At 41.3% G+C, this 15,945-nt stretch overlaps 1 protein-coding gene across 3 annotated transcripts in view; it reads right to left on the reverse strand.

The window, feature by feature from the left end:
- Positions 1–15,945, reverse strand: part of LRRTM4 (leucine rich repeat transmembrane neuronal 4) — a 991,574-nt gene that overhangs the window by 399,825 nt on the left and 575,804 nt on the right. Inside the window, exon 4 of one of the 3 annotated variants that reach the window (XM_084615240.1) lies at positions 765–820. The exons of the other annotated variants lie outside the window; for them this stretch is intronic. The gene's annotated coding sequence lies outside the window, so the exon portion shown is untranslated. The remainder of the gene's footprint in view (positions 1–764; positions 821–15,945) is intronic. 3 annotated transcript variants of the gene reach the window in all.

A 15,945-nucleotide genomic window follows, 5' to 3' on the forward strand; every position in this document is an offset into this window, starting at 1 on the left:
CGCTTTCATATGAGACCAGAAGCCAAAATCCCAGAAGCTGTCACTTATTCTATATCGCAATAGAGGTGGTTGGAAATTTTTTTTCCCCGCTGAAAACTTCCACAAAAATGAAAATAATTTTGTTTACATTTTAGATTTCCTTTGAAAAACCCCAACTCGAAAACTCTGGGAATTCAGCCAAAACCAAAAGAGTTTTCAGTTGACAAACAAAATATTTTTGGCCTAAACTAAATATTTTCAGTTTTCGGACCAAGAGAAAAAAATCATGTCCAAAAATGTCAAGGAAAGCAGACTCTTCCCATAAAAATTTTAATTGAGTCAGAACCCCAATTTTTGACTAGACCTAAAGCCCAGCCCAAAAGGAAGCAAGTTGTGTGAGAAAGATGAAAATGCCTGTTTTTATTCCCATTCTATTTAAGTAAACCCAAGAGGTAGAGAGTTTAAATAAAGTTTTAGGTACTCAGCTGATCCCAATCCAAATGGCAAGGTTTCTTGCCTGCTGTCAGAAATCTGCAGAAATTATTAATACTAATAACCAATAGTCTGTTAACACTGAAATCTACTCTTTATCATCCAGACTGATGACTCTGTATTTGTTTAGTTAAGCTTTTGATCAATATAACAGCTGTGATTGGGGTTTTTTGTCATTCTGTCAGGGCACATGGAGGTTTGGCCTTGAGCCTTTAAACTTAACGGTTTGTATCTCATTTCGTAAAGAAATGATAAAAATAAACAATAGAGAATAAACAATATATTGCACTTACATGGCACGTTACATCTTCAAAGTGCTGTACAGTCACTAATAACCCTTACAACATGCCTAGGAGGAGAGAGAAATTTCATCACAAATCTACCAACACCACCACACCTATCACTATATTGCAACTGTCAGCAACTTGGAACTTCGCAGTGACATCAAGGATAAAATTAGATCTGGACAGAAAAATGGTTTTCCTGTCCCACAAGAATTTTGAGATTTCTGAATAAGTTTGCCACCATGAATTGAAACAAAAAGCTAAAATCTCAAAAATGTTTGCAAACAAACAAATCAAAAAACAGTTCTGTTTGGGTTGACTGAAACATTTCATTGAGATTTTGACATTTTTTTATGTTTCGTTTTTAATTTCTTTTTAGCATAAATGAAGTTATATTTCAAAACAAAAAGTCATTTTGGATCAGAAAGAGAACTTTTCCTTTAGAACATGTCGAAACAGCACGATTTGACAATTTCAAAGCCTTTCCCCCTTGTACCAACACTTTTTTGATTCAGCCAAAAAACAAAAACAAAACCAAACCGGTTTTGGAAAAATATTCCTGACTTGTTCTAGGTACACATCCAATTACTTTACCCAAAAAGTGTCAACTCACACCCACTGGCTTTGTCTGCACTTAAACCACTACAGGGGTACCATAGTACTTCAGTGTAGAAACGCCCTGCAGTGGATTTTTCACACCCCTGAGCAACATAGCTGGGTCAACCTTATTTTTTAGTGCAGACCAGGACATAGGCTATATCTACCCTACTGTGGTAAGTCGACTTTCGCTACGCAACTCCACTTACGTGAACAACGTAGCTGGAGTTGAGGTACCTAGGTCGAGTTACCGTACGGGTCTACACCGCGGGGCGGGGTCAACAGGAGAAACTTTCCCATTGACTTACCTTCCTCTTCTTGTGGCGGGTAGAGTACAGAGGTCAACTGGAGAGTGATCTGCAATCGATTTGGTGGGTTTTCACTAGACCCATTAAATCAACCACCAGTGAATCGATCTCAGAGACTCGATGCCGGCTGTAGTGTAGTGTATTGGAAAATGTCCAGTGGAGGGCAACAAAAATGATTAGGGGACTGGAACACATGACTTATGAGGAGAGACTGAGGGAACTGGGATTGTTTAGTCTGCGGAAGAGAAGAATGAGAGGGGATTTGATAGCTGCTTTCAACTACCTGAAAGGGGGTTCCAAAGAGGATGGATCTAGACTGTTCTCAGTGGTAGCTGATGACAGAACAAGCAGTAATGGTCTCAAGTTGCAGTGGGGGAGATTTAGGTTGGATATTAGGAAAAAACTTTTTCACTAGGAGGGTGGTGAAGCACTGGAATGCGTTACCTAGGGAGGTGGTGGAATCTCCTTCCTTTGAAGTTTTTGAAGGTCAGGCTTGACAAAGCCCTGGTTGGGATGATTTGGTTGGGGATTGGTCCCGCTTTGAGCATGGGGTTGGACTAGATGACCTCCTGAGGTCCCTTCCAACCCTGATAGTCTACGATTCTATGACCTAGCCTTAGTCAGATCCGTGTGATCTGACTATTATGAGTGCTTCTTCTCTGACACTCTTACCATTCCTGCCCCGTCCGTTCAGAACACAGCTTCTCTGCTCATGTTCATATGTTCAGAACACATGTTCTCTGCTCATCTTTCGGATCATGTCATCTCCACACACCTCCATATCCCTCAAATGTCTTTTTCTTTTACTCAGTCAGCTTCAATCCCTTCACCATTCTGTCCTTCCCTGCTTTGCTTTTATTGAGCCTTATGAAATTAACTCCCCCCGAGATAGCAAGAGATCTGAGAGTGACAAAGTGGGTAAGGTAATCCCTCTTATTGGACCAGTGAAATAAGCAAGCTTTGGAGCTAAAAAGAGCTCTTCAGAAGATAGTCCAATAAAATATATTACCTTATCCACCTTGACACTCATATCCTGGGACCAACACAGCTACAACAACATTGTAAATATCAAAAGATAAGTAAGCCTATGAAGTATCTGGGCCTTCTATCTCTTCCTGACCTCCTTTACAAAAGACAGAACATTTACACAGTATTGCCAATACCCAGTGTTCAAAACTCACAAGTCAGGCCACACACAAAAAAAGAATTAATAGAATCATGAGATTGGTTTCAGAATCACCAGACTGAAAAGAAAAATAATACATTTTGGCTTCCTTGTATTTGCCTTCTGGTTCTGAGCCTTTGAGGTGCACTTGAGTCACCTCTTCAAGCTTTTCTCCACAACCACAAAGCTAGGAATTTATTCTTAAAAAAATAATAAAGCTGAGATTGCCACACAGACACCAGCAGCTGGGGCTCTAAAGAAAATACAAAGGGCAAAATCATGACCACATACATTTAATGGAAAATTTCCCATTGGCTTCAGTGAGGCCAGGATTTCACCCTAGATATTTTCAGACCCCAAATTAAATGTTGAGTGCTGGCGACACTGTTTATATTTGGCAAAATTCATGGAATTCAGATTTTAAAAATACCTGGACAAGGAAGAAAGAGTTGGTTGGAAAAAGTGTCTGAATCAAAATGCTTTGGATATTTTTGTTCTGATTTTTGGAAACTCAAAACATTTCAAATACCTCCATCAGGTGAGATTATTTTCAAAGCACTTAAGCACAGTTGGCATCTGATTTCCACTGACGTGCAGTAGGAGTTGTGAATCTCACTCTCTTCCATGCTTTTGAAAATCCCAACCATTTATTGGTTGACAAGTGGAGGGGGGGGGGATAAAAAAAACACTATCCCCGTTTTTTTCCCCTTCATTTTCATATCTCATCAAAAATTCTAAATTCAAAAAATTTCAACCAGCTCAAATAAATATCCAGATTAACTGGCTGTATACCAGTCTTTACATTCACATAAGTAATTTCATGTGCACATACAGAACATATAAAGACTAACTGTGAAGGCCTTGGCCAGATCCTTGTCTGATTCATTTAATAGATTCATAGATTTTAAGTCCAGAAATGGCCAAGACAATCCTCTACTCTGATCTCATGCAGTACAAATGCCAAAGTACCTCACCAGAAATCTCTGCATTGAGCCCATAACTCCCATTTGAGTTATTGGGTATCTTAAAAAGACATGCAGTCTTGATTTTATGATGGCAAATGATGGAAAATCTACCACATCCTTAGTTAAATTGTTCCAATGGTTAGTTTCCCTCAACGTTTAACAGCTTAACCATTTTTGTTTCCCTCCGCTGGACTCTCTCCAATTTTTCCACATCCTTCTTGTAGTGTGGGGCCCAGAACTGGACACAGTACTCCAGATGAGGTCTCACCAATGTCGAATAGAGGGGAACGATCACGTCCCTCGATCTGCTGGCAATGCCCCTACTTATACAGCCCAAAATGCCATTGGCCTTCTGGGCAACAAGGCACGCTGTTGACTCATATCCAGCTTCCTGTCCACTGTAACCCCTAGGTCCTTTTCTGAAGGACTGCTGCCGAGCCGTTCGGTCCCTAGTCTGTAGCGGTGCATTGGGGTCTTCCGTCCTAAGTGCAGGACTCTGCACTTGTCCTTGTTGAACCTCATCAGATTTCTTTTGGCCCAATCCTCCAATTTGTCTAGGGCCCTCTGTATCCTATCCCTACCCTCCAGCGTATCTACCTCTCCTCCCAGTTTAGTGTCGTCTGCAAACTTGCTGAGGGTGCAATCCACACCATCCTCCAGATCATTTATGAAGATATTGAACAAAACCAGCCCCAGGACCGACCCTTGGGGCACTCCGCTTGATACTGGCTGCCAACTAGACATGGAGCCATTGATCACTACCCGTTGAGCCTGATAATCTAGCCAACTTTCTACCCACCTTATAGTGCATTCATCCAGCCCATACTTCTTTAACTTGCTGACACGAATACTATGGGAGATAGTGTCAAAAGCTTTGCTAAAGTCAAGGAACAACACGTCCACTGCTTTCCCTTCACCCACAGAGCCAGTTATCTCGTCATAGAAGGCAATTAGATTAGTCAGGCATGACTTGCCCTTGGTGAATCCATGCTGACTGTTCCTGATCACTTTCCTCTCCTCTAAGTGCTTCAGAATTGATTCCTTGAGGACCTGTGCTCCATGATTTTTCCGGGGACTGAGGTGAGGCTGACTGGCCTGTAGTTCCCAGGATCCTCCTTCTTCCCTTTTTTAAAGATGGGCACTACATTAGCCTTTACGTGAATGAGCAGTTATTTATGACCGTCCTGTGCACCATGCACCCTATTTCTATAATAGAATGTCCTCGAACACCAAACATGAGCACCCTTCAGACTTTGGAAAAAGAAAAGGAGTACTTGTGGCACCTTAGAGACTAACCAATTTATTTGAGCATGAGCTTTCGTGAGCTACAGCATCCGATGAAGTGAGCTGTAGCTCACGAAAGCTCATGCTCAAATAAATTGGTTAGTCTCTAAGGTGCCACAAGTCCTCCTTTTCTTTTTGCGAATACAGACTAACACGGCTGTTACTCTGAAACCTTCAGACTTTGGAAACGTTTGGTTTAGATCAGAACTTTGTGGCTCAAGCCCACGACTTGATATTTTCACAGAGTGGTATAATCTGAACAACAACTCAGAAAGGACTATACGCACAGGTATGACCTAAGTGCCTAACCCTGCACCATTCAATCAATAAGAGCTATGCCATTGTCTTCAAGGGTCACAGGATCAGACTCAAACACCATCATATGTTTCATGTCTGCTTTATTGTCTGGAGCTACTGTAACCCACCTGTGAGGATGTGTTACAGCTTCCCCCCCCCCCCCACATTATGCCCAAGGAGAGGATATGAATCTGTTACAGCCTCCTCCTGCTACTGAGTCTTGGCTACTGAGTCTTTAGCTCACATAGCAGCTCGTGCTTGTACCGCAGGAGGTCCCTAGTTCAGTCCCACATGTGCTGGACAAGATGGGAGGTCATCATACTAGTACCAGACGCGGGTGGCATGGAGGAAGCGGCATTTAAATTGACGTTTGGATGAGGAGAGGAACGCAACACTTAAGCCTTTAGTGCCTGAATGCTCCACCCTCGGTCAAACCATTAGGGAAGGTCCTTGTTTCTAGCTGCTTCTGAGCCTATTTCAAACCAAAACTTTCACTGTTCATGTCACATTCACCAAAATTCATTTTTATTGTTATTTATATTTTTATTTGCAGCTGTTAATTGAAACTTTGCTTTCTTATTTAGGCATTTTTTTTTAATTTATAAATTCATTTGATTAATTATAAATGCCTAACCTCAGCTCTAGCTGCTTTTAACACAGAATTTAAGAAGCCCAAGTGTAGCTACAAAAACATAATCCACAGTGACACAAATCTAGCAGCCTATCCTCACCCCTTAACCAGATTTCACCACACACACACACGCACACACTTCCATCCTCACATCAAGCCCTGAGCACAGATGGTCTGATCCAGAAGTCAGTGATATCAGTGAAAATACTCCCACTTACTTCAGCGGACTTTAGATCAGCCTATAAAAGCATATGAATATAGCTCGTCTTAGAAACATGCCATAAAGGACAACAGATTCAGACATTATGGACCACTGGGTGATACAATTGCTCTGACACCCTGGTTGGGCCTTTGGTTGGGTGTCATCCTTATTGGCCATATCTACTACGGGAAAACAAGTCATGTGAAAAATGTATTAACTGATGCATTACAAATAAAACAATGTTAAAAATATTAGCACCTCCTGTAGACAGCAACAGGTAGTCATGCTGAAAACGTATCGGCTGGTCACGATAAGCCCCTGTTCTTCCTTGGGTTAACCAAGACCAGCGAACATTTCTCTCCTTGTCCACGCTAAGGGCATAATTGTATTTAAAAATCGTGTCAGTTAAAACATTTGAGCTGGCACATTGTCTAGTCTGTCACATTTTTCCGGTTTAAAAAAAAAAAGCTACTCTGGTCATTTCTTGCATTGCTTTGTCATTTACGATCTACTGTCTGTGAACACCAAACTAGAGACTCATTTTGGAATGATGATTTTATCTTTTATAAAAAGGGTTTGTAGACCTCCGCTCCCTCCTCCTCTGGATATCGGTATGAGTTTGTTGGATGGCATCTGTGCCCCAGAAACTAAACAAGGTCTTTTTGTTTTATTAATATTTCTGTATATTCCTCTCCACCTCAAGGGCAGTGAAAAATATTGCCTAGGTACAAACAAAAATATATGGTCAAGCTTCTGAAGGCCTGACTGTACACAAAATGCAACAGGATACTGTGGGCTGGGGCAGTATGAAAGTGAGAGCGCGCGTGTGTGAGGGAGCTTAACTGAACCCTCGTAACCGGATTTTCAAAAGTGCTCCAGGTCATGTTTTCAAACATTCAGATGCTCCCTATTTGGGGTTGTATTTTCAAAAGGGCTAATCAACCATTTAGACGTCAAAGTGAGTGGCAGCATTTTCCGATGACCTGGGTTCTGAGCATCTTTCAAAATCTGGCTGTTACTTAGATGCCTCTCAATGGGAACTGATTTTAAATAATTTTTCAGTTTGGGTCAAATTCTTTTGATTTCAACCCCCTCAGCCTAACTAGCTTAATTTTTTTTAATCAAAAGGTTGCTTCAAATCAGAAAAAAAATGAATTTTTCATGTTAAAAAGTCAAAATTCAGTGTTTTCACAATTTGGAACCTTCCCCCCATGTTTTTTGTGTCGGGAGATTAATCAGATCTGAACCTGTTTTGGTTTAGATGAACCAGTATTTTTAGACTCACAAAACATTTAATTAAAAAAAAAACATCTTAATCAATTGTACTGGATCCTATTGAAACTATGACCCTCAATGTCTTCCTCTATCTTTCTGACTGAAAACTACATAATGGGGGATAAAGAGGCACTTTTTCTTTACTGAATTGGGACAGGGGCGATTAACCAATCCCCCATCCCTCTCCCCACACAACAATATCAATGTGATTATGAGTCAATGCAGCCTCCTTGGAATACACCCACAGCCTCTAAAAATACTGTATCGCTTGAAAGAATATCCTCAAAATATACCCAAGTTACATAACCTCTTTTTCAGTTGCATTTGCCAGAGCTCTCTGGAATCTCATTATGAGCACCTCAATTTTTCACTATTTCTCTTCCTAACACATGAAAATCCAAGTTCTTCAGATACTGTATCACATGTATAACCTTCATACATTTAGTTTGTGCCACCAGAACTCAGCCAAGTCAAATCTAAGTGACAATCATGTGAACCCAGTTCAGACAGTCTGAATCAGCTTATCAGCCCTTTGGGCAGGAGACTGTTTTAAAAAAATCTCTGCTGGTGTGGTGTAGCAAAAATGCACATTCATCCATTAGAAAGGAAGGTCTAAAGGCACCCATCTGCCTTTAGTTAACTATGAATCAGCACCAGAGATGGTCATTTTTTTTTCCAACTGAAGTTCTTCATTGACAAATAGATTTTTGTCAGAACAAAACATTTTCACCACAACAAATTGCTTTGGACAAAAATATTCAGGTGTTTGTAAAACACGCTATCCACACATAAAAACCACCAACCAACCCCTGATTTATTTCCACTTTTAAAAGGAAACCTTTTTGTTAGCCAAAAACCAAGTTTCAGTTTGGGGGTTTCACTCTTTCAACACAACCTCAAAATGTTCACAGAAAATGTTTGACAAAATTGAAAAACCTGGTTTTCTTTAACAATTTTTACAGGAAAAGAAACTAACAAAAATACTTGCAAACATCTGCCAAGCTGCTCTTCTGAGCTCCTGTTGCAATCTTGCCTTTGTGGGGGTCAGACATCACGGTGACAGGCATGATAAAAAGACCTGACTAGAACTGAAGTCAGTGTGAAACTAAACCATTGTTCCCGATTATATATATTTCTTCTTAAAGCATTACAATGCTATTAAGAATACAAAAGGGACTAAAAGAATGGATGTCCCTTGAAATAACCATCTCTGCTTCTTTCCTTCATTTCGATACTGCAGCCAACATTTTAAGTAGACACTTGCCTGATTTTAAAATGGCTCTCTTTGCTTAAATGTGGGCGCAGGAGCCTACCTTCAGGCTCCGATTTCATAAAAAAAATAAGAGAAAACTTGGCCAGGATTTAGAATGTGCCCATCACCTGATATTTAGGTATCATACTTATTTTTAGACTGATACTCATCTTGTTTATGAGGAGCTCTGGGCTCTGTTCCCTACTCCTTCCCACTCCTTTCCCCTGTAAAATTTCTGAGGAATGTTATCCACTCAGAAGTGTCAACCAGGAGAGTGTTGCTGGCTTGAGATTGACTTGATGAAGTCAGCAGAAACGTGAGAGGGATGGGTTGGAAAATTGCAACCCACACAAGTACAGATGCTTTTGATGCCTTTCTAAAAACTTCAGCCAATCAGGTAAACTCAAACTGTGCCTGGAAACAAGCAGCTGAGATATTCAAAAGCGGAAGGAATTATACTGAAACCTGCACAAGAAGCTACCCTCGTTAAATTAGCTCCGGTCTCAAAACTAATCCAAAGAATCAAATTCTTGAGTGATATTCTGATGTATGTATGTTTCCATCTCTGTCAAGCAGCTCTTTTTTGGCAATCACTTGGGAGGGTATAAAGACAGGTTTCACTGTAGCTGCAAAAAATTAAAACAGAGAGGATTTAAAGGAATGGATTCCCCCAAAGGGTCATTTGGGCACAAGTTATGTACCAAGGTGTATTTTTATTTGGCTAAATCCTGAGGCTTCAGCTATCAAATAGATAATCTTAGGCATTCATTTACCCCCATGACATGAGACTCTCACAAGCTTGGATGTATGCAATGACCCCTTTTCGGCAGGAAAGAGCCATTGTTCAACGGGGGACTGAAGCACAAACAGTTAGTTCACTTGAGCTGAGGGTATATGCCTACCCCGCACTATCCTGGCACGCTCCACCAGTCCACATGGACCCTGCTGATTCACATGAACAAGCTGTTAATGTGCTTTGATCGAATCCAGTTTCAGAGCTCTCGAAGGAACTATTAATGCACATCAGCAAGGGCCATGTAGACAATCATCATGCAGAGGACTAGATTCACATCCTAACTTGCCTGGAACTAAATGCTCATGTAGACAAGCCCCTAGTGACACTACCAAGGTCACACAGGAAGTCTGTGGCAGAGCAGGCAATTGAAACCTCATCTTCTGAGACCCAGGCTTCTAAGCAAACTTAAAAGATTGAGCTGCAGAGAAGCTTTCCAATTTACACCAGCTGAGGATCTGACCCCCTAATCACCAAAAGATGTTAAAACTCAATTTGGTTACAAACTATTGTGGAAGCCACCTGTTGTTTATCACAGTCATTTTTTTAAAAAGGGGTGGGGTGGCATTCAATTTGAAAAAAGTATTAAGAAAAAAAACATTTCTGCTCCTCCCTCTCTTAAATTAAATCTCACCCTTTAAATTCAAAATGATGCCGAGACATAATATGCCATTTACCCACTTTCCATTCCTCCCATGCACAGTAATTGTGTTGGAGGTTATCATTTATATTGAAGATCAGCCTTGAGTTAGTTAATTGGGCCTCAAGCTCTATAAAAATAATTCAAACCTGGCAATTGTTAATAAATTTCAAGCCCTACAATTCATCTCATCCTTGGAACAATTCAACAGGCTAAAAAGTCACTTGTCTTTATTCCTAATGTTATTAAAGGAGGAAATGTCTAAGCCTGGCAATATTAGGTTAGTGCATTAATGTATGGCCATTTATGTTTCCAAGGAGAAAAATGTAAGTGCTGGCATTTGGGAATGCCAGCCATGTCAATTTTTAAATCAAGACAAGATTTACTAAACATGTTTATAATGTTGTAACTCAGCCCATTTGACAAGCCACAGAGGGAGCAGTTTCACACTCCTTTTCTGGCTGATTTCTCTTCGAATAGGAACCATTTTTATTTTAGGTAATGGGGATGGTGGCATAATAATGACCACTGCAGCAACTCGCTGGCCAGAAGCTTGGTAAATACTTCACCACGGTGTGACATCCATGAAAGGGTTAATTTGTAAGAGCGGGTGAGAATCCACCCCTATGCAGGGGGACAGTACAAGGCCACTGAGGCACTTAAGCCCTCAAAACCAGGCTTAAGAGGTATAAAAAAGCCTTGCTTTGGACCTGTGCACAGGAGACAATTTCATCCAGAGGCGGCAAGATGACAGGGTCCTGCCTTCATCCCTTGAGAAGCCAATGAGATTTTGATCATGACAATTTAATACTCCTTACTTGTGTTTGATTGGCTGAGTGTAATGGTCATGCTTTTTTCCTGCTAAGGAAGCATTTTACTGGTACTCTCACTGCAGCTCCAAGAACATTTTATTTGTTAAACCCTGGATTTGTGCTGGAAATGGCCCATCTTGATTATCATACACATTGTAAGGATAGTGATCACTTTAGATAAGCTATTACCAACAGGAGAGTGGGTTGGGGGGGGTGGAAGAAAACCTGGATTTGTGCTGGAAATGGCCCAACTTGATTATCATACACATTGTAAGAAGAGTGATCACTTTAGATAAGCTATTACCAGCAGGAGAGTGGGGTGGGGGGAGAGAAAACCTTTTGTAGTGGTAAACACCCATTTTTTCATGCTTTGTGTGTATAAAAAGATCTTCTATATTTTCCACAGTATGCATCCGATGAAGTGAGCTGTAGCTCATGAAAGCTCATGCTCAGATAAATTGGTTAGTCTCTAAGGTGCCACAAGTCCTCCTTTTCTTTTTATTTCTCTGTTCTCATTCAGTTTCATCTAAGCTCAGACTAACTAAATGGTTTCCCTTTTTATGAAGGGCACATTTGTAAATAATGTATAAAGTGTTAATAACCGATTAATAGGAATGATGGTCCAGTGATTACGCCACTAGTCTAGGATTTTGGAGACCCAGCCTGTATTCCTTCACCCTTCTCCAGATTTCCTGTATGACCTTGGACAAGCCACTTAACCCCTCTGTGCCTCGGTTCCCCATCTGTAAAATGGCACTTCCCTCCTCAAGGTCGGCTAAGTCCATGAAAGCTCATGAAGCGCTTTGAGATCTGCTGACGAAAATGCTGTATAAAAGCCAGGTATTATTGTTATTCAATATGCGGTTAATCAGTTGCTGCAGAGTCCAACAGATTGGTTGTAATGAGTCTGCAACCATCTATAATTTGCATTACGATCTTCTACCTCCACACACAGTATGTACCAATGCTTAAGTCCATCAAAGCCTGTGAAGAGCGGGGTGGGGGGGTGTGAAATTTGCACCACCGACCTCTGCAGCAGCTCAATTCCTGAGCCACAGGTTGAGTCCAAGGCCAGATCAGAGAGAGAGCAGGCTAGAAAGAAGAAATGGGGCTTGACTATCAAAGTATCTATGTTTAAAGGGTCAGCTTTTATAAGGACCCATTTTAAAGTGTTCAGTACTACAGCTGGTCAAAAAAAATGCCAGTTGTTTTTCCTGGGAGATTCAGAAAAAATATCTATTTTTTCCTTCAAAATTTCCTTATCTTTTTGGTAAAATAAATGAATGTACAAAAGATTTTTCATTAAAAAAATTGGAAAATTTGAAATGAAACAAAAATTTTCCGTGAAAATTTTCATTTAGGAAAAACAAAAATAATTGTGAGAGTGGGGGAGGCAGAAAAAGCTTCGATGGAAAATTTTCATCCGGCTGTATTCATCACCCACAAGCAGTGACAGATGTGCAAAAGAGCGCAGGCCCCCCCCAGTATGTACGCAACATCCTCTGCAATTCTGAATATCTCGCCTCTGATGTTGATGCTTCAATGGGAGCTGAACTCTCTTGAAAATCTGCCTCCAGATTTCCTAACGCTTCGGCAGCATTTACAGTGCAATATTGTGGGCATGCATTTTTTTGCATCCAATATTTAGTGTTTACTAAAGGTGCCAGATTGATCAATCTGGAAAATGGCCCTGTCTGTTTATCCAGATCCTAGGTACGGCATAGCCAGAAACAATGCAAGCTTCTCCCATGCTGTCCTGCCCATGTGCTTTATTCCTGGTGTGGAGTGGGGAGAAGTGGGAAGAGAATTTAGTGTCCACAGCACATCTCAAACTTTTGGCACCTTGGCTAAGCTGGTCACTGAGGTGGCTTAGTTGTGCCAGTCACGACGGTGGTTTTGTGATGTGTGCGCATCTGTTTCCTAGGATCTGGACTGGGACCACCAAATAATTGTTACACAGAGCATTGAAGAGCCACTAGCCAGCCTTGGCTGTGTTCACAGCAGTCTGGATTCAAACCAATGACCTGGGGGTGACAGGCTGTGTCGATGCATTTCCTTGTTATCTAGGCAGATACATATTTAATCAAAATAACTAGGATCCAGGGACCATTCCAACTGGACAGTTATCCAATTCAGTGACATACAACTGCAATTCATTTAGAGAGAGTGTTACAATCACAAGTCACCTCACGACCTTGGCCTCTTTGCAGCACTCCTGCACGAAGCCTTGCAATGCTGGATGGCTCATCGTAGCCCTGGATGGCAGGCTGACTTCACAGATGGGCCTCCTCACTCCTGTTGAGCTGGGCAACTGAGTTCCGTTGTGCTCTGAGCACGCAAGTATGGACAACAACAGTGGAGCTGAGGTAGGATCACTGGATCCTCCAGAGAGCCTCCGGGAGAAACACAGACGGACATTAACCCCGTTCGGAGTTGCAGCACCCCTCAAGGTTGGAGTGTAGGTTGGATTTTGTCCCCCTTCCTCCCGTATGGGGCACCCCTCCAGGGTTGGTGTTCTGTCCCCTCTAGTGGCACCGAGACCACTTAGAGAGTGAGAGAAAGAGGTTAATGAGTCTGCTGTACGGCTTCAGCGAAGAGCCAGTTGGTTTTTAGCTCATGCGATAGAAGCTCATGCACTAAGCTCCAGAGGTCCCAGGTTCAATCGCGCCTGCTGACGACTGGGGTCTGTCGGTATAACACCTGCATAAAGCCTGCTTATGTAGGCATCCTGCAGCTCTCCACAATCTTGCCCCGTGTGCACATCTATTGCATTATGATGTAGGAGGCCACATTCTAACCAGAGCCGGCCACAGATCAAATGGTGCCCCAGGCAAGGAGCATCTTCAGCGCCCCCCGCCCCGCGTTTGTTAAACTGTTGAATACCTTACAGCACTCCGAACCTGGCACCCCCGGCGGTTGCATGGGTCCTCTGCTCATAAATCTGGCCCTGATTCTACCCTCAGTTATACTGGTGTTAGTTTGGAGCAGAAGACAATGGAATCACTCTGGTTTTACGTTGGAGTGACAGGGAGAATTTGACCTTGAATCTTTCATTACACTAAACAGTGAGAAATACTATTGGACACCAATTTATTTTACAAATATGGGTTAAACTCTATTGATGCATACACAGATCATAAACACACACACAACCAGATTATAAACAAAGTTCTGCCCGGATGTATGCCCCCATTGAAATTAGCAAAGTTGCAGTAATCTCTGCAAATCCTCCCTCAATGCACCTGGAACTTACTGGCACAAATCATAATTGGGGGCGCAATTCAGAGGTCAGTTTTCTGTCTACACTAAGTAGCTGATTGCACCTGCAAAGGACACCTGGCTAAGAACAGGCTGGAAATCAGTCCCCATCTGTCTAAATTAATGTGAGAGTTTCCCAGCAAACTGAGCAATTGGCAGAGCAAAACACACACACGCACACACACATACACACAAACAAAAGAGTTCACATATTTCTGTTTCAACATAAACAACTCTTCTTGTGCTTGAATGACAGAAAAGGCCCGATCCAGTCAAAATTTGCTTCAGCTGCTGACCCAAAAAAGCTCCATAGGCCTTCTAGGTTTTGCTGCAGTACAGACCTGTCACTATCCTATACATGCCACATGATCCCTTTGGTGATAGGGTATGCTGATGAGGACAGAGATAGCTGTAAATAGCTTAAAAAATAGCAGCAGCTTTATTCATTTTTTTGGAACTTCAGCATGAAGTCACATTCATTATGTGGTACCTAACACTAGTCAAAGACTCTCATATGCCCATGTCTCCGACTCAGCAGTCCATATCTATTCAGCAAAGCACTTAAGCATGTGCTTAAAGTTAAACAGCTGCTTAAATACTTTACTGAACAGGCATAGTGCATAATGCGTTACTGAACTGGGGTCAAAGTTTGGATGATTGGTGTAACATTAATTCTGTACGTCAAGACCTTTGTGCAATTAATTGAACTCTCAGCCTCAATGCTGCATCGGCAAAGATTTTTGCATAGTATGAAATCACTGGTACCAAATCAAAGATCAAAACCTATTTATTGCATCACTAATTTTTCAAATTATGTGACAAAGATCAAGAGAAATAACCAGCTTATTAAACTGAAAAAAGAGATGGATATTTAATGAAACACATTTCTATATTAAAACTGCTACACTTTTAAAATGTAGGATGAAATTCACTCCCATGCAGAAGGTCAATGAAAAGGTTATTCACAACTTGAGGTCTATTTTGAGAACTTCTGTGGTCTATAGGCCTGGGACCCTCTATATAGGAGTGAATTTCACTCTACGTTTTGGAAAGTGATTTTATTATTTTACTGTTATTCTTTATTATTTGGACTGTGGTTGTGTGCCTAGGAGCTGTTGTCCCAGACCAGACCCCAACCTTCTATGTCTGTACATTATTCATTTGGTGCATTATGGTAGCACCTAGCAGCCTCACTCATAGACTAGGACCCCATTGTGCAAACACTGAAGAAAAAGATGGGCCAGACCCCAAGAGCTAGATTTTGACAAATGTAACGTGAGTAATATGAGATTATAAATATTCAAAAAGTAATCTCCATAAGAGAGATGGGTTCGAACATTTTGTAGAGACAAACCAAAACCAAGAACATTTTTGCAATGTTTGAGAAGTTTTGAGAAGTTTAAATTAATTACTTCATGTGAGGATATATTTATTATTATAATTTATCATTTATATTGTGGTCGTGCCTACGGGTCTGAGTCACAGACCAGGACCCCATTGTGCTAAGATCTGTACAAATACTGAACACAAAGACAATCCCAACCCCAAAGAGCTGACAGTCTCGATTTACCATCTGTACGATGTGATTTCCACTGGTGACGGAACAGATTCACAAATGTCACTAACGGCTTGTCTAGGACACGGATTTGCACAGATTTAGTAAAATTAGTTTATTTCAGTAAGTAAAAACCTTAATCTAGACACTCCTATT

Source organism: Lepidochelys olivacea (assembly GCF_965140295.1).
Source record: "Lepidochelys olivacea isolate rLepOli2 genome assembly, chromosome: 26".
Lineage (NCBI taxonomy): Eukaryota > Metazoa > Chordata > Testudines > Cheloniidae > Lepidochelys > Lepidochelys olivacea.